The sequence below is a fragment of the Lactuca virosa genome, chromosome 8 (genome assembly GCF_052849685.1).
Source record: "Lactuca virosa cultivar CGN04683 chromosome 8, Lactuca_virosa_CGN04683_v6, whole genome shotgun sequence".
Taxonomy (NCBI): Eukaryota; Viridiplantae; Streptophyta; class Magnoliopsida; order Asterales; family Asteraceae; genus Lactuca; species Lactuca virosa.
The window spans coordinates 347,641,616-347,665,356 of record NC_136433.1 but is presented as its reverse complement, the minus strand read 5'-3'; the positions used below and the strand labels follow the sequence as shown (position 1 = coordinate 347,665,356).

Below are 23,741 nucleotides of genomic sequence, written 5' to 3'. Positions count from 1 at the left end.
ATTTCTCCAAGACTACAGTACCCCTCACTCGTCTGACTAGGAAGGAGTGGATTTCCGGTGGGGTCCTGAGCAGCAGTCCGCATTTGAGACCCTTCGGGAGAGACTTTGCAAGGCTCCAGTTTTAACCCTCCCAGAGGGAATTGAGGATTTTATGGTTTTCTGTGATGCTTCCATCACCGTCTTTGGAGCAGTCCTCATGCAGAGAGGACGTGTAATAGCTTATGCTTCGCGGCAGCTGAACCCGCATGAGACGAGATATCCCACGCATGATCTTGAGTTGGGGGCGGTGGTTTTCGCCCTCAAGATGCGGAGACATTACCTTTATGGGGTTCGATGTACTATCTACACGGATCATAAGAGTTTGAGGCATAATATTGATCAGCCTAACCTGAACATGATGCAGTGTAGGTGGTTGGACGTAGTCAATGATTATTACTGCGAGGTCCTTTACCATCTGGGTAAAGCGAATTTGGTGGCGGATGCCCTGAGCCGCAAGTCGGATGGATCTTCTGTTCCGGTGACATGTATGAGGATATCTGTGGATTCTCTACTTGTGGGTTTGATTACGGAGGCTCAGACTGAGGGTGCTCGAGAGGAGAATTGGAAGATTTAGAGGATCAGGGGTGAGATTACCAGATTTGTTCCGGATAGTCGTGGTTTGTTGACCCGTAGTGGTCGGGTATGGGTTCTTGTGTCTGGTGGGGTCAGATAGATCGTGCAGGAGGAGGATCATAACTTTCTCTTTTCTATTCATCCGGGGGCCACCAAGATGTATCGGAATCTGATATTGATTTATTGGTGGCCATGCATGAAGAGAGAGATAGCTTGGTACGTCGAGAGATGCTTGAACTGCAGGATGGTTAATGCCGAGCATTAGAGGTCGCATGGCAAGCTGCAACCTTTGGAGGTTCCCATGTGGAAATAGGAGCAGATATCTATGGACTTTATCACCAAGTTTCCGAAGACGACAAAGGGTTTTGATGCTATTTGGGTCATCATGGATCGATTGACCAAGAGTGCCCACTTTTTGGCAATTCGGAAGAGCTCGTCGGCCGAGAAGTTGGCTGATGTGTATATTCGCGAGATCGTTGCTCACCATGGGATTCTGGTCTCTATTTTTTCAGACCGTGTTGTTCGGCCACCTACCAATTCTGGCATAAGTATCATGAGGAACTGGGCACGAGGCTGCATTTCAGCACAACTTGCCATCCGCAGACCAATGACCAGAGTGAGCAGACCATTCAGACACTCGAGGATATGTTGCACGCATGCGTTATTGATTTTGGTAGGAGCTGGGACTCCTACCTACCTCTTGTACAGTTCTTCTAGAACAACAGCTTCCATTCTAGCATTGGTGCTCCGCCTTTTGAGCTCCTGTATGGGCGGAGATTTAGCACCCCGGTCTGTTGGGGCGAGGTTGGTCACAGATTCATGGGTCAGACTGAGGTGGTTCTGTGGACTATAGAGATGATCCAGCATATTAGACAGAGATTGCAGACTGCTCACAGTCGGTAGAAGAATTATGCCGACCGACGCCGATCTAAGTTGGACTTTTAGGTCGATGACATGGTGTTGCTGAAGGTCTCACCTTGGAAAGGTGTGATTCGCTTCAAGAAGAGGGGGAAGTTGGGCCCCTGATATTTTGGACCATTCCAGATTATTTCCAGGGTTGGCAAGGTGGCTTATAGATTTGATCTTCCGGAGGAACTCAGTCAGATTCATAGCACTTTCAACATTTTGTAGTTGCGAAAGTGCATTTTAGACGAGGATGCAGTGGTATCTTTGGGTGATATTCAGGTTGATGAGCGCCTGAACTATTTCGAGAGGCCGGTAGCTATTCTAGAAAGGAAGTTAAAGGTTATGCGTAGTGTAACGCCCGCAGATTCGGGCTAGTCAATTTAGAGACAATAAGCATCAAAAATGACTTTTTAATAGAAGATTATTTAGAATAAATAATCTTAACCAAGTTATAGTATATGTCACAAGGGTTACGCACATATAAAGAACGCCGAAATCCGAGTTATAACGAAGAAGTTATGACCCGTCGAAGTTTTTCGGTAAAACCGACACAGCACCGGGAGACGTAAATAGTGAATTTACGATAGAGGACTTTTTAGACTTAGTAATCTAAACAAAAGTCATAGAATATATTAAACTGAGAGTGTCCATAAAAAGAACGCCCAAATCTGACTTCGTATGAGGAAGTTATGATTTTTCTAAGATTTAGCATAACAGTGCACAGCCCGGAAATTCGAATTTTAGATCGGTCGATTTTCAGCCAAAATAATCTAAACGAGAAATGAAGATATCGTTAATAGGAGTTAAACGATAAAAAGACAGTCGAAAACGGAGCTCGTATGCGAAAGATATGGACGAAGCTTAGTCTCTACTCTTCGAGCGCGGCGAATTCGATACAGTTTTGTAAATCCAAGATAGAATGAGAATTAGCCAACGGTGTCTAAATGAAAGTTGTAGTACTCATAAATACTAACACGTGGATATAAATAACGTCAAAAATGGAGCTCGTATGCGAAAGATATGGGCGAAGCTTAGTCTCTACTTTTCGAGCGCGGCGAATTCGAATACAATTTTGTAAATCTGAGATACAATGAGAATTAGCGTACGGGGTCTAAATGAAAGTTGTAGTACTCGTAAATACCAACGCGTGGATATAAATAACATAGACAATGGAGCTCGTACGCAGAAGATACGGACAAAGCTTAGAGACTACTCTACGATAAAATCCCTATAAATAAAGGATGAATCCTTCATATTTTCTTCACACCATAACCTCTCTTTCTCTCTCTAACTTCTCTCTAGCCTCCTTAAACCCCTCCCAAGTCTAGGGAACCTCCCTAGCACAAGAAGGAAGCCCCGGAGCGCCCGACGGCTCCGAGAAGAAAAGCTTTCGGCTCGGAAACGCTGCTCCAGCGAAGCCCGATTTTTTTAATAAAAACCCGCTGTAAGTGAGCTACGCCTACACTATTTCTAATATAGCTTTTATTTAAATATAGTAATGTTATTAGGACCTTATAATAATTATTTGGGCTATTATTATGTGTTATATAAGTGTCGTTATAATATCTTTTTAACCACTCGCGGTACGGGGAATCTGGTTTAAAGGGCCGCATAGGGTTGTTGGATTTCAGAAGTGCTATATGCCAAAATGGTCCTGCCCTCCGGTGTTTTATGTCTGGCCCCTGTCTGTACATAGTGGGTGAAGAGTATTGTTTAACGCTTATATAATAGTAATAATAGCTAGACTATTAATTAGTCTCGATGAATATTCGACTAAACCATAGTGGTAATGATACTAGGTTTTGTCGAAGGAAATTGTTTTAAGAGTAACGAAGCGCTGTCTGGGTTCGGAATCACCACCTTACCCGGTGAGTGCATAGTTACTTTCATCTTACACATAGATATGAAGTATTTAATATAAATTACGTGCTATGTGTGCATCTTATCTGTATACTTGCTATCTATGTTGGATGAACGATTTTATACATGTTTTAAATGATTTAAACTGTATATGTATTTTTATATCTACAAAATATGTTGGGTAAAACATGGGTAGATGAAATATGAGTCGGATGTTGAGATGAGAGGTGATATAAACCATGAGATAAGGGTGAGAGGTGAACAATGAGAGAAGCCTTTTACCCAAATGATGGACCCGTCATCTAGCAGAGTATGGATGACAACCACAGACTATTCTAGACAGTCCAGTGGAACACTAGCAGGCTCGCAACCTATAGGTGTTGTGAACGATGTGTTCACCCGGTGTACTCTAAACCTTGGCGACTATGCAGACTTAGTGCCTAAACCTTGGCGATCATGAAGACTTGATGCCTAAACCCTGGTGACTATGCAGACTTAGTGCCTAAACCTTGGCGATCATGCAGACTTGATGCCTAAACCCTGGTGACTATGCAGACTTAGTACCTAAACCCTGGCGACTATGCGGACTTAGTGCCTGTTGTATAAACCTTGGCGACTATCCAGACTTAGTGCCTACACCCGGTGACGACGGACTTCGTGCCAATTCCTTAGGATAATCCTTAGGAATAAATGAACGAGGAATAACTGATTTTTAGGGTAGATCCTTAAGAGTAAAGAAGATAATGGGGATGGGTAATTGGGTTGATTAATTGTTTGAAGATTAAACATAATAATTATATTATTATGGGTTGAAAACCCTATGTACTCACCAGGTTTCCCAACCTGACCCACTCAGTTTATTTATATCACAGGTGTTGATATGAAGTCACATTATAATGAGAGATTAAGGAGATATAAATCACTAGTGATAAAGAATGTAAGTTCTGTTTATGCTTATGTTTCTGTATTGACGATGACATCCCAAATGTTTTAAAATGAATAAAAATACTTTTCTTCGGAAATGCCTTGATAACGTATTTATCATGTTTTACTGGGAACAAATTCCGCAACATTTTTATTAAAGAGGTACTCTGATTGTTATAATGCATAAACAAAATCGGTCTTTTCTGGCCATGAAAATGGGGATGTCACACGTAGCAAGGAGGTACCTTTGGTAAAGGTACAGTGGAAACATCGAAGAGAATCCGAGTGGACCTGGGAGTCAGAGGCTGAGATGCGGGAGCATTATCCATATTTGTTCACCATAGCAGCTTCGAGGACGAAGCCTAGTCCAAGTGGGGGAGAGTTGTAACATCCTAATTCCCAGGTATGAGATTTATTATTCAAAAGACAAGTTTCCCTTGGAACTCTTCTAGTTGATGGCATCAACTCGACGTGTTCAAGGCTTTTAGACCGCACATCTTTTTGGACCACTCGACGAGTTGGTAAGGAAAACTCAACGAGTTGGTGGCTGAATGAGAAACCCTAAATTTTAAGGTTTACACCCTGTATAACCTCCTTAAGTCCTTGAGGTTGATCGTTTATCAGCCTCCAAACCTAATATCGGCCTTGTAAACCCTAATCTTCATTCCACCTCATTGTGTGAGTTAGTGTGTGACTTTTTCGAGTAAAGAGGGAGAAGATTGAAGGAAGGAGGTAAGGATCTAGCAAGCTAAGCTCACATCTGCAATTTGACACTCTTTGGACCATTGTAAGTATTCAAGATCCGAATTTTTATATATCTATGTAGCTAGATCTTGAGTTTGGTCCCTTTTCCTCCTTATTCTTAAGTGTTGCAATCGATGGGCTTCATAAACTTTCCAACTTTATGAATCTCCAGGTCAAGGTAACCTTGGAATGGGTTAGATCTGGTCTTTTGCCAAGTTTTGATGCCATGCATGGAGTTTAGGTCATATTTTCCCTTTTTGGCTCACTTTTTGTTCAAGACATGCATGTTTATAAAGCCGCCACCTTTGGGACGTTTTTTAGGCTAGAATCTCTCCTAGATAAAATAGGTTCTAATCTCAAGGATTTGGTGCTTAATGGTTCAGACTTTGAGTTTCCAAGCCTTGTGGAAGGGTTTTTGATCATTTGGAGTAGCCCCAAAGGATAAAGTTGGAAACTTTATCCTTTTAGACACATTTGGAGTTTAGATCTGAGCCTTGGAGTCTCTGGAATTGAAGAATCAGCTATATGTGTTAAGCTGGGAAAACTCGGCGAGTTGGCTAGGTTTTTCCCCGACTTTCTGAGTTCCGTTGAACTCGACGAGTTGGGTCAACATGAACTGTTGACCTTGACCGTTGACTTTGATTTTGACCATGGTTGACCAAGTTGTACTTTTGAGGGCATTTTGGGTATTTCGAGATTTTGATGGAATTTGTCACATGGTGGTTGTAGGCATTGAGTCGGGAGCCGAGATTTGGAGTTAGATCTTATCAGTTCAGCTACTTGTGAGGTGAGTCTTCCTCACTATACTTTTGGTTCGAAGACACCAAGGTCGGCCCATTGGTTTGATAACCTGATATTGTTGACATGCTGAGTATGATGTAGATTTGCATGCTAAAATTGATGTGCTAGTCTTGTAGATCTGTAGGACTACATGTGATACTGCCTGTTTATCTGTATATGAAATTATCTGTTATATGTCGACATATTGTGTGGGTTGGGTTGAGGTTGTACTGCTTCTTGCTGTAGCCAACAAACCCTGAAGGGCCTGGGAGGGCATGCCAAACTCATATTGAGGACTCATGAGCATTCCAGATACGAGCTGAGGGCTAGGAAGGGCATGCGAGACTCGTACTGTCACACCCCAAAACTGGAACGGCGGAATCGTTCAGGGGTGGAGGACGTCATGTTTAGTATCACGAGATATGTATATGGTAAGCAAGTAATGAACAACCATTTCATTTCGAAAGAAAGTGTTTACAATGTGTGTGTTCACAAAACATAGAATTCATACACAAATAACAAAATAAGACTTGAAGCTATAATGCTCCATCTTCTGAATCCCCAGCACGAGCACCTGTCTAGTAGTCTCCTGAGAATACAAGTTATTTGAAAGAGTTGATCAGCAATTAAGCTGGTGCGTTCATAAGAGTTTAGTGATGTGAGTAAGTTGTAAAGTGTTGTTGAAAATGTAGATGTAAAATGGTGTAAGTTGTAAGTTCTGTTTTGAAAAGTTCGCCGGTTCCTCTAGAAAATCCTATATTTCCTACTTTGATGGAAGTTTAAGTAAATTGACACTACAACCCTTTATATGGGTACTAAGTGGATACAAGCTATATAAGACTCAGAGTAAACAAACAATCGATTGTGCGCATCTGCCCTAAGCTCACAACCAAACGAGGAACAGAAATTAAGGCGGATAGCACACATCCCATTGGTTGTTAGATCATCATCATATATAACCCTGGTGTATTCACTTGTTACTCATGGAGTTAATTGTAATGGTTCCTTTATATCTAATGAAAATTTCTTTAAGAAAACCCATATTTCTTATTATAAAATGGTGACCACAGCGACTACTTTTATAATAGCTTAGTGTATACTGATATATATAATCTAATATCGGATAGAAAGTTAATTGAGTGAATCTGCCCTAAGCCCACAACCAAACAAGGAACATGAAGTAAGGCGGAAACCACACATCCAACTACCTATTAGGTATTAGTTTTATATATAAACATGATGTATAAACTAAGGTATTATAGAGTTACTCACCTAAGGTCCTTTAAATTGTACTGGTTTAATAAAATGGATTAAACCCTTTACTGGGAAGTTTCTAGTTTTGTATACCAAAAGTACTGATTTTGGAAAGTATGTTTTGTACTAGAAAGCTATGCTTTGTCTCTGTGTCCTATAACCTGACCCATACCTGGTACCCTTATGATGACTTAATGTGTACTAAGCATACATATATATAGAATCAGATAGAAAATAGATTGGGTGAATTCGTTCCAAGCCCACAACCAAACAAGGAACAGGAAATGAAGCGGAGAGCACACATCCTATTACCTGTCGGACCCTATTGGTATATATATATATCCTGTGATGTATACATTAAGGAATCATAAGACTAGCATTATGGTCGTTTCTTTTAAACGTAGCCTTCTACCAAGGCATCTTCTGTTAAACGTAGCCTTCTACCAAGGCATCTACTGTTATGTGCTACACTCGACTGTTCTGTTTGCCGTTTATAAAAATGTATATTTTCCCTAGTTTATAACTATCTTAACTCGAAAATAGTTTGAGTTTGACTTTCAAGTGGTACTGTCACTTTATGAAAGTAATGGGAAATGTAAGTACACAGTTGTCGTTTATAATGACATGCGGATGTACTGATGACCTAAAAACATGTTTGTTTTATTATGGTCATAATGTGAAGGCTAGAACCCCTACTAAATGCTCTCCCTGTCTAGAGATTAAGGGAACCAAATGCGACCTCTGCAAATTCTTGCAAGCCGTGTAATTCACATTTGTTATATGATCATGTATACCTAATATAACTATCACCTTTTGTTTAAAACAATGAGTTAGTGATCAATTGGTATAATTAGATCCTGTGTGTGTTCTCATAATTGTGTGTTCTCTCTGTATGGTATTATTTGTTTCTCTTCACTGTATGTTCTGTATGGTATTGTTTGTTTCTCTTCACTGTATGTTCTGTATGGTATTGTTTGTTTCTCTTCACTGTGTGTTTGACTCATATATGAACTGACTCTTTGTGTGCTTCATTGTACTAGAAGTAATGAATAACATTCTCCTAAACTATACCTATTATAGTTTACTAATGTTCTACTTGGACTGTTACTGAAAAGACTCATTTGTCTACTAAGTTATGTTTGTACTTTAAAAACGGAGTTTTGTATAACTATAAAGTAACATAACTTTAAAAGAGTTTTTGAAATGTTTTGACAACTTATAAATGACATAAGTAACATTTTGAAAGATGTTTATAACAAACATTTACACAATTATCATTGTGTTCAACTTGTATTCCCCCCTTAAAACAGTTAAAACAGTTAAAAGATTCATTACGGGGTATGAACTCACCTGATGTGGGTGATTCAAACGGGTATGCGTGTAAGAATGAGAAGTTCCACGAATGAAGTCCCGAGACACAATAGGTCCTAAATGACATATAATGACAATTTTTGCCATAAATATAGTGTTTATAAACAACTATATGAAAGGAAACACCTTCCGGGACTAGGAAACACCTTGATCAAGTGTTGGAATCACATGTGATTCAACAAAGGAAAGTGAAATGGCACTAACATGTGTTTACGACCATGGGTTTACGGCCCATACATGCTTCAACATTGAGCTTATGGCCAAGGAAGATCTTGGATCGTAAACTCAAGATGTCTTGGGGAAATGCATGTTTCAAGTCTCTAAGCATGGATACTAACTAGATATGAAGTATAGGGGAGTGTACTTACGATCTAGAAGCTTAAAATGGTTGATATTGGCCAAGAACACTAGTGTGTGTTCTTGGTGAAACTTGAAGATCTAAGAAAAGAGTGATTTCTATGGATGAAATCATGGAAGGAGACTAGATTAAGAGATGTATCAACAAATCTAGGAAGAATACTTACATCTTTTGAAGATCTAGGAAGAAAAACTTGATGATACTTGAGAGGATTTGAAGGAAAATCGGCCAAGGAAAGGAAAGAATGGGAACAATGGCCAAGTATCATCTATGTACCCTTGAGTTTACAGCCACATGAGTTTACGGCCGTAAACTCATGGTCTTGTGGCCGTGAACTCATTTAGATGAGGTTTAGGTTTGCTTTGCTACTCTGTGGTCCTAGCAGGTACTTTCTAACACTTAATCCTTAAGTGTATTATGCTCAAAACTCCTTAGAATGACCTTTAACCGGGCTAGAACTCAGTACTAATGAGTTTGACACTCATTTGAGTTGATTGACTGAGCTTTAAAATCAAAAAAATTTCCGGGTTGTCACATCATCCCCCCATTAGATGGAATTTCGTCCCGAAATTAGCTTTCTTAGCATTACTATTGGGGTTGCACTCCTCTGATTAGCAGAATACCCACTCGTAGACCTGGCAACTTTTCCCTTCTGTTCATGATAGGATTCGTACTTGGTCCATCTATCATTACCTCGTGTATACAAGTCGTATATAATTAGGGTTAGTAAGACGGTCGGATGTGCGACTCTGCCCCAGGTCCACAACCAAACAAGGAACAGGAGATAAGGCGGAAACACACATACTAAATCTACATAATCATAATCATACACCACCCTCGCGTATACACTAAATAGTGATAGGTGGGCTGTATTCGTCCATCGCCTTTGTGCTCAAACTTGGTCTGTTGGACGAGTGGTATTTCTTGACAGTCTGCAGACATCTGACGATAAGGCTTCGGAGGACAAAGTACTCTTCGCACGAGTACTTCGTGCTTTAGAATACGAAAGATAAAATTTAGGTTTAGGTCGGACTTTCGATACGAATGACGAAAGTTTCAAGAACTTGCCGATCGAGGCGATAGAAACATATGAACTCAGTATGGTGAGGACCACGCCAACTCATGACGAATGAAAGCAACGGACTCTTTACTGAACGAAGTTTTGGTCAAATGAAAGAAACGTCTGATATACGACGATGTATCCCTTGTATGATCGATACTGTACTCCTAGTATGTTCGAAAATGTACTCTTTGTAAATGTTCCCGTGTTTCCTGTTTTCTCTTGAAGTTAACACTCCTACGTATCGTATCGCTATGTGCGCATACATACAAACGAAAGTGCTCTAATAACTGGTGGGGATACTTTATATCATAATCCTCCTTGGTACCACTACAATCGCCTGCCATATACAAGTTATGAATATTTAAGATGAACCAGGCAGTCGACTGAGTAACTCTGCCTCAAATCCTCAACCAATTAAGGAATGGGGACCTAAGCGGAGTCACTCACTCTAAGTCTGCAACATCTTAGTTGTGCACAACCCTGATGTATATGGTAAGCCATAATAGCTTCTCTAAGGGATCTTTTAGTTCTCTTGAATATTGTGACCTATTTCAATATGTGAGTTATTATAATTACTTTTAGGTGTTATCCCCAAATTTTAATCTTATATGAATATAAATTAACTTTAAAAGCAATTACTATTTCGAAAACGTACCGCTACTCGTCGACGACTCCGGGGTAGATTCTCCTGCAGTGATCATCAGAATGCGTCCATCCGCGCCTGAGTTCTTTACTATCGGGCAGTCCCTCTGAAAATGTCCAGCCTCACCACAGCCATAGCAGGCTTGGTTTTCGTCTGCTCCGGGGACTTGGGAGATCGGTTGAGCCGGTGCCCTGCAGAAACGGACTGTGTGTCCCTTTCTGTGGCAGTTCAAACACTGCATTTCCCGGCATACTCCGTGTGGTGAAAGTTGCACTTTCCACACTTCGGGAGGTTTCCAGCATATCGACTGGCAGGTGCTGAAGCAGTAGGCGTCGTAGTGGCGTACATAGTACTCGCTTGTTGCTCTTGCGGGGTGTCTTGTGTTGTTCGCTTCTTCTTCCTCTTGTTCCCCGACTTCTGATTATGTCCTCTTCCCTCGATGGCTCGGGAATAGGGACTTTTACACCATGGCGGACTCCATGGTCGATAAGTCGCTGAGCCAGGCGTTTAGCACTATCGAACGTGGCTGGGTTAGAAGACAACACATTTCCTTGGGTCGGAGCAGTCAGACCCCAAATGTATCTTTCTATCTTCTTGCTCTCCGGGGTAATCATCCCGGGGCATAGAGCTGCTAGCTCCCTGAACCGGTCAGTGTAGGTCACTATGTCTGAGCCGACCATAGTGAGATCCCACAGCTCTTGTTCCATCTTTTGAATTTCTCCTAACAGGCAGTATTCCTCCTGCATTAACTCTTTTAGGTTTTCCCAACCTATTGAGTTAGCCACTGATAGGGTCAGTGACTTAACATGGCTGTTCCACCATGTTAGGGCCTTGCCAGAGAAGGTGCAGGCAGCAAACTTCACTTTGCTTCCTTCTGGGCACAAACAGATTTCGAAGATAGACTCTGTTTTCTCGAACCATTGCAAGAGGGAAATGACTCCTTCAGTCCCATTAAAGGACAATGGCTGGCAATTGGTGAAGTCCTTGTAGGAGAACTCTCGAGAGAGCACGAGGACCTCACCTCGAGTAGAATCAGTAGGCGTTCCACCTCCATTGGTACTGATGGAGTGATATTGAGCCATGGCTGTTGCCACAGCCGCGACCACTGCAACGTTTATAGCTGCCATATCTATTTGCGAAGGAGGCGGCGTTGGAGTTATCGGAGTAGTGCGTCTGTTAGATCTGCGAGGAGGCATATTTGCTAAAAGAATACAAAGATGAGACGGAATAAGTCTAAAGCAATGGACACAAGCCGAAAGTTGAAAAGACAAGGTTATCCTAGTTCTGGATGTATCGGGTCCTGACTTCCACAGGGTTCTAGAAACAATTCATAAAAGAGTCTATACCTAATAAACTCTATGAATTTGAAATAACTATCCTTGAATGAATATTTGTTTCCTGAATAACTGTTACCAGCTGCATGTAAGAAAATAATCTCAACATATAATGTGAGCAGTGTTTCCACTCGCTCATTAAATTAACCGGATTATTATTTATTAGTGTGACGTGTAAGACGTTTTGGTTACTTCGGCTGATCCCTCTTTGAAAACTTCTCATGAACTTGTTCTTGTTCCTCCTGGACTCTTCTGTTGTCTACTATAAGGAAGTGGTTACATCTATCTGGGCTTGTCGTGCGAGAATGAAAGTGACTAAAGAATCTATGAGCTTTAAAATAACTTTATGGGGTGATCCTTACGGGGTCCTCCTATAATTATACAATGTATACAAGTCTGTATATAATTGAAGATTAAATAGACTTTCGAATAAGTGATCCTACTCCAAAACTACACCCTTAAGAGGAATGGATAGCGAAGCGTAGACCACAGATTCTAAGTCTATAAGATCTTGATTATATATAAAACTTTAGGAATATACCTTGCAAGATTATAGACCTATCCGTAAGGGTCTTTTAAGTTATCACATAGGTTATTTATATGGACTAAAATACTCCTACAATATTTTAACGTAATGTACTTGGTATGTTCTAAACTCGTTATCGCGCTATCGTATCATAGAATACTCCTATAGTATTCTAACTCTAAATGTACTAGTTCTGGTGATCTCTTGGCTGGTGTTCAGGTAAGTTTTAACACTGTTGCAACACCACATCATTCCCAAACACATGTCGGTCACATCTCGAATGAATATAGTTGATCAGGCTATATTGATCCTAGCTATGATTACATAACTGTTCAGGTTGACGACAGTGCCCAACCTTTAAATACTTTAGTTCTGTTCTCCTCGTGACACTAGTTCTATTATGTACATGTATAAGCAAGTAGGTATATTTTTATAACCTATAGTTATATTCTAAAAATATATCATTATCCAGAGCACTTAAGCCCCATTGTATTTATAGTTGTATATCTTTTATCGGCTGATATACTTAGTTCACTATAAACCTGGCTCTGATACCAATCTGTCACACCCCAAAACCGGAACGGCGGAATCGTTCAGGGGTGGAGGACGTCATGTTTAGTATCACGAGATATATATATGGTAAGCAAGTAATGAACAACCATTTCATTTCGAAAGAAAGTGTTTAAGAAAACCCATATTTCTTATTATAAAATGGTGACCACAGCGACTACTTTTATAATAGCTTAGTTTATACTCATATATATAATCTAATATCAGATAGAAAGTTAATTGAGTGAATCTGCCCTAAGCCCACAACCAAACAAGGAACAGGAAGTAAGGCGGAAAGCACACATCCAACTACCTATTAGGTATTAGTTTTATATATAAACATGATGTATAAACTAAGGTATTATAGAGTTACTCACATAAGGTCCTTTAAATTGTACTGGTTTAATAAAATGGATTAAACCCTTTACTGGGAAGTTTCTAGTTTTGTATACCAAAAGTACTGATTTTGGAAAGTATGTTTTGTACTAGAAAACTGTGTGTGTCCTATAACCTGACCCATACCTGGTACCCTTATGATGACTTAATGTGTACTAAGCATACATATATATAGAATCGGATAGAAAATAGATTGGGTGAATTCGTTCCAAGCCTACAACCAAACAAGGAACAGGAAATGAAGCGGAGAGCACACATCCTATTACCTGTCGGACCCTATTGGTATATATATATATATATATCCTGTGATGTATACATTAAGGAATCATAAGACTAGCATTATGGTCCTTTCTTTTAAACGTAGCCTTCTACTAAGGCATCTTCTGTTAAACGTAGCCTTCTACCAAGGCATCTACTGTTATGTGCTAGACTCGACTGTTCTGTTTGCCGTTTATAAAAATGTATATTTTCCCTAGTTTATAACTATCTTAACTCGAAAATAGTTTGAGTTTGACTTTCAAGTGGTACTGTCACTTTATGAAAGTAATGGGAAATGTAAGTACACAGTTGTCGTTTATAATGACATGCGGATGTACCGATGACCTAAAAGCATGTTTGTTTTATTATGGTCATAATGTGAAGGCTAGAACCCCTACTAAACGCTCTCCCTGTCTAGAGATTAAGGGAACCAAACGCGACCTCTGCAAATTCTTGCAAGCCATGTAATTCATATTTGTTATATGATCATGTATACCTAATATAACTATCACCTTTTGTTTAAAACAATGAGTTAGTGATCAATCGGTATAATTAGATCCTGTGTGTTCTCATAATTGTGTGTTCTCTCTGTATGGTATTGTTTGTTTCTCTTCACTGTATGTTCTGTATGGTATTGTTTGTTTCTCTTCACTATATGTTTTGTATGGTATTGTTTGTTTCTCTTCACTGTGTGTTTGACTCATATATGAACTGACTCTTTGTGTGCTTCATTGTACTAGAAGTAATGAATAGCATTCTCCTAAACTATACCTATTATAGTTTACTAATGTTCTACTTGGACTGTTACTGAAAAGACTCATTTGTCTACTAAGTTATGTTTGTACTTTAAAAACGGAGTTTTGTATAACTATAAAGTAACATAACTTTAAAAGAGTTTTTGAAATGTTTTGACAACTTATAAATGACATAAGTAACATTTTGAAAGATGTTTATAACAAACATTTACACAATTAGCATTGTGTTCAACTTGTATTCCCCCCTTAAAACAGTTAAAACAGTTAAAAGATTCATTATGGGGTATTAACTCACCTGATGTGGGTGATTCAAACGGGTATGCGTGTAAGGATGAGAAGTTCCACGAATGAAGTCCCGAGACACAATAGGTCCTAAATGACATATAATGACACATTTTGGCATAAATATAGTGTTTATAAACAACTATATGAAAGGAAACACCTTCCGGGACTAGGAAACACCTTGATCAAGTGTTGGAATCACATGTGATTCAACAAAGGAAAGTGAAATGGCACTAACATATGTTTACGGCCATGGGTTTACGGCCCATACATGCTTCAACATTGAGTTTACGGCCAAGGAAGATCTTGGACCGTAAACTCAAGATGTCTTGGGGAAATGCATGTTTCAAGTCTCTAAGCATGGATACTAACTAGATATGAAGTATAGGGGAGTATACTTACGATCTAGAAGCTTGAAATGGTTGATATTGGCCAAGAACACTAGTGTGTGTTCTTGGTGTTCTTGGTGAAACTTGAAGATCTAAGAAAAGAGTGATTTCTATGGATGAAATCATGGAAGGAGACTAGATTAAGAGATGTATCAACAAATCTAGGAATAATACTTACATCTTTTGAAGATCTAGGAAGGAAAACTTGATGATACTTGAGAGGATTTGAAGGAAAATCGGCCAAGGAAAGGAAAGAATGGGAAAAATGGCCAAGTATCATCTATATACCCTTGAGTTTACGGCCACATGAGTTTAGGGCCGTAAACTCATGGTCTTGTGGCTGTGAACTCATTTAGATGAGGTTTAGGTTTGCTTTGCTACTCTGTGGTTCTAGCAGGTACTTTCTAACACTTAATCCTTAAGTGTATTAGGCTCAAAACTCCTTAGAATGACCTTTAAGCGGGCTAGAACTCAGTACTAATGATTTTGACACTCATTTGAGTTGATTGACTGAGCTTTAAAATCAAAAAAATTTCCGGGTTGTCACACGTTCCGAGGGCTTAGCGGAATTCAATCCTAGGACTGATTAGGCCGGGGTGTAAGCCAGACATAAGTTGCGGGCCGAGGGCAAGCCAGACTTATGTTGTGGGCTCAGGGGTAATCCAATCTGTTAAGATGTGGACCCATTGCATGTTGTTATTATATTTTATGCTATTTGTGAAGTATTGGTATTTTAGGGGAAACTTACTAAGCTTTGAGCTTACAGTTTTGGATTATGTTTCAGGTACCTTAGAGGATCGCGGGAATGCGAAGGCGTGATCGTGCTGCTCCTTATATTTTGTTCTTACGATTTTGGGATTTCTATGATGTGAAATTTATTTTGAAAACAATTTGTAAACAATGATGGTTGTGGTTTATTTTAAAAGTTTAAAATTTCCAAGAATTTTTCGAATGTTACATAGATCGTAGCCTTAATTTAATATTTTGGGTTAATAATTAAGGGCTAAAATAAATTATCTTGAATTCTATCTTTTCCCACTTTTAGATGCCTTATCAAGATTGAAATGGTCTTCCTCGTTATTTTGGAAATTCTTTTCCTCAATCATCTAGAGATGGTCTCCCACATTCAAGTCAAGGTGAAATTGTCTTCTATTCTTTAGAAAATGGTGGACTGGACATCGTCTCTCTTTAACTCTTCCATTCTGTTACCATGGTTAGTTTTTGTTATGTTTCCTCATTAAGTTACCACTTTGGTTGGTTAAAGTTAACTTATAGGGGTCAAATGTGTAATAAAATGATACTTGATCATATATATATATATATATATATATATATATATATATATATATATATATATACTAGGTTATAACCCGTGTACTACACGGGATACAAATTAAAATAACATATAGTTACACGTGATACAAATTAAAATAACATATAGTTGGCTGGATAGGAAATAGGTCAAAATTTATTAAATTTTTTGGACATAAAAAAATAGGATGAGCGGAGGAGCAAGTATCTTATTTAGTTGTTATTTACTTTATAAAAATATGTCAAAATGTACCATGTAGTGTTGAAGCATATTAAAAGATAACCCATTTGAATATTTCAAACTTTGAAGAGTGTACTGAGCTTCAATGGAATGTAGGTCGAATGGGAAACCTCTTTCTCTTGTGATCGTAAATCTGAAAAAATAGAGTCAAATCAAAACATGTATTTTTTGAAATACTTAGATCAGGTTGGTTGCATTTTTTTTTGTTAAAAATAAAGATATATTGTCTTTGGTTGAAAATAAATTATGTTGTTATTTTGAGATAATTTAAAAGTATGTTAATGTTTTTGGTTAAAAATATAATTTGGGTAAAAATAAAAGTATTTTTGGGAAGATGTCATTCAAATTGGGATGCCATGTGCTACGAAAAAATCTAATTAATTTATTTTGATTTGGTGGTAAAGATTTAGTTTACTTGTTATTTATACAAGTATGTTTGTGATGTTAGTAGTGATGAATGACATAAATCAAAAATGTCTTTGCTTGATAAACTTTTTGTCTAGTAGTTTATACTTATATATTTACATATCATCATTTAACCATAAAACCTTTTAAATGTTATAACTATAATATGTGTATTTACTTCTGGGTAAAAGAATAAATTTGACACATCTCTTACAAATAGTTCATATTATCGTTTAATTTTGTTTAAAAAAATCTTTAACATATAAAGGAAATTGAATTTAAATGTCACAATTATTTGATATTTTCAAGACTAATGGCATGTAAAAAGTTGTTGTCATCAACTTTTTTATTTTAAAAAATAATAATAATAAAAAAACTTACACAAAATACTTCTTTGATCGAAAAACATCTTTCACATAGGTTAGACATGTTTTTAAACATAAACCTAATGAATATCTAAAAAGTATGTTGAAAAAAAACATTCAACCAAAAAAAACACTTTTCAATAAGAATGTTAAACCAAAAATGTGATCGATATTCACCTACGATACATATCTCATTTCTCTATAACAACTTCAAAAATATATAATAAAAAAAACCCACAAAATCGTCTTAAAATAACAATGAACTTTGAACCATAAACCAAAACTAACAATGAACTTTGAACAATCTTCCCGATAGAGCAAAACCACACAGAAGCTTCACAAGAGCACGCCTATGACAATGAAGCTTTGCACATCACCCAAAAATAACAATGAACTTTGAACTACAAACCAGAATAAAAATGAACTTTGAACCATCATCCTAAAATAAAAATGAACATTGAAAAAACTTCCATTTATTCAATAAAAACTCAACCATCCAATATGATTTATGTTTCAACGAAACTCCCACCACAACATTAAATTCTCAATTTCATCTTACACCATATTTCTTTTAAATAAAAAATTGAGCATGGCATACCTTGTACGAAGTCTCACCATTGATCATTACTTATCATGATATACTTTTTTCTCTGCATCTTCAATTTTTTTCGTTAGACCGGTTAATATTGGCATCTGCTTCAATCAAATCCAAAAAAAGCCAATTTTGACAGGGAATTTTGATGTTAAACCAAAATTTGTATGCAAAATATCATTTTTACCCCAAAAAAAAACTCTTATATTGTCAAAATAGCTTAGAGCAACTTCATCAAAACAGCTCCTCCTCCAACCAAGAGCAAAACGTGTAAGCCCCTCCATCTTTAGTGCATGGTCAACATCTTGTTATTACCTTGAAAACTTGATTCTTGAAAACCTGATTAAATCAACAAAATGCAAGTGTGTGTGACTGTGTGGCACACATGGCGTGGAGGTGGTGTTTTTCGTTCAAAGCCTGTGGCATCCCGACCTAAAACTTTAAAAAATATTCCATCAGCTGTTAAATTAACCAATCAATTTAATCTATTGAACATTTCATGACACAGGTTCCTGAATCCATTGAGCACTCTTTCCTAGTCGTGAACCAAATTAAACAAAGCAAAAAAGACATAAAATGCCCCACGCATTAAGTTTTTGGAGTTGAGGAATATTGCAAAATATTATTTAAAAAAAAGTCAATGTGTTACCCAGGAAAACTAATGAATTTAAAGCATTAGCATCCAAAAAATTCTTATCAAAATTTTAAAATGTTGTAATATAAATCAGTTGCTAAGAGATAAAATTATTACAAAAATATGAAGACAATATGGAGTAAAGGAAATCAGTTGAGCTAATTACTCATGCGTCGTAAAACAACATAAAATAAAATAAAGTTTCTGCAATTCCAGATCCACAAACGTCTAGGATAAAAAAAATGGTTGGCGTTGTGATTTGGATTGTTCATCAAGATCTGAAGAAAAAATAACATTATAAAACCAATATCAAAACGTCATCCATCTTGTAAATGCAAACTTAAAAGTTAAAGAGAATGAAACTAAGGCGAAAGAATGAAAATTTTCAACCTTCTATGACCAAACAAAATCGATTGAATCAAATTTAGTAAAACCATATAAACCAATCAAATGTAAAGGCAGACATATAAAATGTAATTATATGATTCATTGAAACATATAAAACCATATAATATGCAATTATATGATCCGATTAAGCTTATTAACACTTTAAACCATACAGATGTAAATGGGTTACGTGAGAATCGAGATCGAGATATGGGAAGACCATGTCTTACGGTAGAGTGACAAATATTAATAAATCAAGGAAGATGACATGTGTCACAATAGTATTCCGAACAACGATTCATATAAATTGCAAAGGTGAGAATCAATGGGTAACAAATCACCAAAAAATGAGAATCATCAAATAAGCATCTCTTACGTACTCTAGTTTGCCAATATTCATGAACATCAAATAAACCATAATTCAAATCACACACACAAAAACATATTGAAAGCTTGAATTGAATAGAGCAATTAACCTACTAGAGTCGTAATTGCAATTTTCTTTCCTACAGCCCTAATCGCATGAACCCGCCCCTGTATTAGAACGATTCGGTCCTTGAGTTTCTCGATAAGACATTTGACTGTGTTCCACGGTCGACCCATATCCATATTTCGTTGAAGTTCATTGACATGAATGTCCCCAAAGTTGACGGAAAGGGATCACGATTGTCAATCTAAACACAAGCAACATCGGATGGGCGGCAGTGGTGGCGGTGGCTGGAGGGTGATTTCGTTGCTAATCTCTTGCGATGTAGCAGATTTAATGATGGTGGGGATTTGGTGCCGGAAGAAATCATCGTATTTGTTGAGAGAGAAAGAGCCATTGAAGAAGAAGAGCCATTTAGGTTTGGAAACTGATAATTTGATTGCGGATTTTAGGGGATTGAATTCTAAAAAATAGGAAACAATTGAAGATTGATTTTATTAGATTTGAATATTTGAATAAGAAAATAGGAAAAAGTAAAATTGTTGGGCGGGAAAACAGAATAGAGAGTAAATGATAAGATGCCACGTGGAAAAATTTTGATTTAGAAGAGGACATGTGGCAATTTAGGCGTCTTTTATTAGGTAGGTATATATATATATATATATATATATATATATATATATATATATATATATATATATATATACTAGTAGAGTACCCGCGCAATGCAGCGGGCGGCGAATAGTTTTATTCCGGCGATTATTTCTATTTTCGGACTACGAGTAGTTTGTTTTCGACCTATTTCAGAGCGTCTTGTCTTTAACTTTTTTGTACCAATATTTTTCGATCCAATGTTTTTTCTGATGCGTCAATTTTTTTTTGTTGGGTTTTGTTTGAGCGTGGTTTGGTCTAGTGGTCTTTTTCGTGTTTTTTTGTTTTTTTTTTGAGTTCATGTTTTTTTGGTTTAGTTTAAATATTTTCGTTTCAATTACATTTTTATGTATTGATGTTTATGTTATCATTGGAGCTAATCTTGTTTAATTATATTAGTCAACTTTTGTCCAATTAGTCTAAAATTTTATCAACCAAGGCACGATCGAATATTATAGTAAAATTAATTGTAATGTTAATTTATAACAGTTATCATAACAATAATTTGATAATTATGTTATAAAATAAAAAAAATTAAGTAAAAAATAAAATTTGATAATTATGTTATAAAGTAAATAAAACTAAGTAAAAAATAAAATGTATAATTAAAACATAAAACATATAATTTGATGATTATTCTTCTATGGGCATACGACGTGTAATAAAATAGGACCGGTCCTGAAGAATTAAATATCATAAAAGGCTCAGGACTAACCAAAGAAAAAAAACCTTTTTATTTTTAAATAAAAGTATATAATAAAAAAATTGGGCTTTGTGCACTTGTATATTTTGCACCCTATTTTTGCCACCGGTGAACTTCCACCGCCGATGCATTACCGCCTATAAAACAAAAGAAAAGGGACACCGGTAAAGAGTGTCACATAAGCATACCAAGTGGTAAAAAATATATGACACCGATTTAGGCTTAATGATATTAGAGTAAAACACTAAAAGAAATTATTAACCCTATCAAAAAGTAGAAAGATATTTAATTTCTTTAAAGAAAAAATAGTTATATAAATTCTCGAATGTAAATCAATAAATATGTTTGATTATATACTTGCTTATAATATTTATAAAATTATAAAAACGTCGTAGCTATCAATTATTATTATTATATATATATATATATATTAAAGATGTGAAAAAAAGGAACAGTAAACTGGCTGATGGGTTGGCAAAAGTAGTCCCTGTTTATTTGTCTATTGTCAATTGTGTTTGGGCTTTCATGTCCGTCAAAAATGTCTCACTTCTTTCTTAAAATTACAATTTGCTCCCTCTAGGTTTCTGTGAAAATTTTATATATGGGTCGGTGTGTTGGACAGACGTTCGACATGTGTTCTCTTTCTGGAAATTTCCACCGCCTCTCCGACCAAATCTCTTTCTATTCTCTTTCCAGGGTTGATTGGTATACCTGTGTTCTGTCTCTCCTCTATCTTCGTTATCCTTATTACCAATTCTTTTACATTTTCAATCTGTTTACTTCCATCACCAAAAGAGATTGAGATGCTTCTCGAACCTTTTGATAACCACCCCACCGATTCACCGATTGTTCTCCACCGCCTTATCTCATGTATTTGATTTTTTTTCTCACTGCCTCCATCAGATGCTTATACGCTCTCCACCGGTCATCCTCCTACTACAGACTTTTTTTTTCTCTTCATCCCTCTCTCTCTGCAATCGATTCGATTTTGCTTCTCTTCTACTTTCGTTTTCCTCTCTTACTCCACTTCTGCTGTAATAGAATCCTTACAGATATAAAAATGTCGATCACTTCCACTCCTGTCGTCTTGTCTGTGTCATTTTATTCCAACTCGAATTTCAGGTCTCATCGGTAAGGTAAGGAAGGAACATAGCTTCAAACCTAGGAGCCAAAGTTAGAACCGCTTACTACTATTTGTCGATTTTCTATATCTGGTCGTCCTCACCATCAAACCCAATTTTTCACTGGGTTTTTATTTTTGTCGCAAGTTATTTTTGCAGTTGTTGCGCACACCAACTGCTCGATATATTGCTCCAAAGAATAGTTATCTTTTTACTTTCTTTTTACCTGCTTTCATTTATGCGGGTTCATGTATGATGTTTTGGTTATATTAGTTTTTTTTATAGTTCCTTTGATGTTGATTGATTTATAGATGATGTGGTGATGACGACTGATGTTGCGGTTTTGTCCATTCAAAGAATATGATATCAAAGAAGAAGGCCAAAGGGATGGAGCATGGAATCAGATTGAGGACAAAAACGAAAACAAATAACAGTGTACCGACCTTTTATCATAGTTCTTCTGTTTTGTCTGTATATTTTACATTTTTTTTATCAAATGGTCTATATGGTGCAACCTTACACGCCTGTTATCATTTTCAGATTATTCCCATTTTTTATTTCTTGATGACAGATGTGTACCTATTTGATGCCATTATATAATGTTTCATTTCATGATTTCAATACAGGTATGTGGCAGAACAAGAGAATAAAACTCTCTCTAATTTATTCAGGGGGTTCGTTCATGACATTTGTTGTGTGAAGTGTGTTCTCTTAGATTCACAAATTAAAGTCTTTCTTTACTATTAATTTATTATGTGTTTATCTGTTTAACCTTGTGCGTATTTGGTCATTCACTGGATACCCAAGGACAACTAAGTTAGAATTCCCAGTCAAAATCTTTTTTTTTTTAAATCTCCATTGGGTTTCAAATCTTAGTCCTATTTATGGATATATGGCTTATATGTTGCAAAATTTGTAGTTTGCATTTGGATTCCTTATTTTCAAAACAATGTTGATCTATTGATACTGCCTTGTAGGGTTCTGTAGCCACAAAGAAACTCAGGGACCTGAAAAGGAAGGCTGGAGCAGAGAGGTTGTTATGACGATATCATCAAATAATAATAACTCATTAGAAATTTAAAATAAAAGATATTATTTTCTTTATAATCATCATTCTATTCTCTGTATTCAGATTTGGGATCACATAAGTAACACACAGTTAAGAAGACAACAAGAAGAAAGTTAGACTTTCTACGTTTCGATCGGCTTCAAGTGCTGGTTCTCTTGAAGAACAGAAAAAGAAGGCAACGAGCAACAATACCCACAGGGGTCGAAGAGGTGATCCTCTGCTTCCGACATTGCATCTTCATGTATGTTTTTTCTTCACATGGATGTGGATTAGGTTTTATTTGACAACAGATGGAATTTCACTTTGGGCCAAACTGATTACGCATCTATTTCTTGATATTAATTCTTAATTGAATACCCTAACTTTCGAACCATGGCTGAAAACCAATGGAGATGATAGGGCAAAGTACGGGCTGAAGTTAGCATTATTGGAGTAAATTACTGTTATGTTCAGTTGTTATTGTGTATGCTACGTTTACCATTATTTTCATTTATTTCAGGCAACTGATGTAGAAGTTAGCATTATTGTTGTTGAACAGGTTAATTTGGAAAAGTTTAAATCATAATTTTGTAACGATTTCTTAATGTTATTATGTACATAAACTGTTGAATTTGAATGCTTTCAGCCATATTCAATTCATCAAGATTATGCATTTATTCGTACATCTCTCCCTCAATTCTTACTCTCCGATATGAGGTAAGCCTACCCTGACCCTCTGACCTCTCTCCTGATAACACAGTTAACAACACGTGATACCCTATGTTGCTGCATAGTTTCTGTCTAAATAGTTTTAACATATCAGTGGTTGTAATATTTTTTGTCTATATTATG

General features: G+C 36.9%; 1 long non-coding RNA gene across 2 annotated transcripts; it reads right to left on the bottom strand.

Annotated features, from left to right (window-relative positions):
* Positions 1-17,564: 17,564 nt before the first annotated feature.
* LOC145134843 (uncharacterized) lies at positions 17,565-19,768 on the bottom strand. Of its 2 annotated transcripts, XR_013719392.1 has the most exons (4): positions 19,420-19,768; positions 18,106-18,356; positions 17,925-18,019; positions 17,565-17,727 (listed from the first exon to the last, which is right to left on the bottom strand). It is a non-coding gene; the product is annotated as an uncharacterized LOC145134843 (long non-coding RNA). The 2 variants fall into 2 exon arrangements; XR_013719391.1 differs by lacking the exon at positions 19,420-19,768 and having other exon boundaries at positions 18,106-18,820.
* Positions 19,769-23,741: the final 3,973 nt, after the last annotated feature.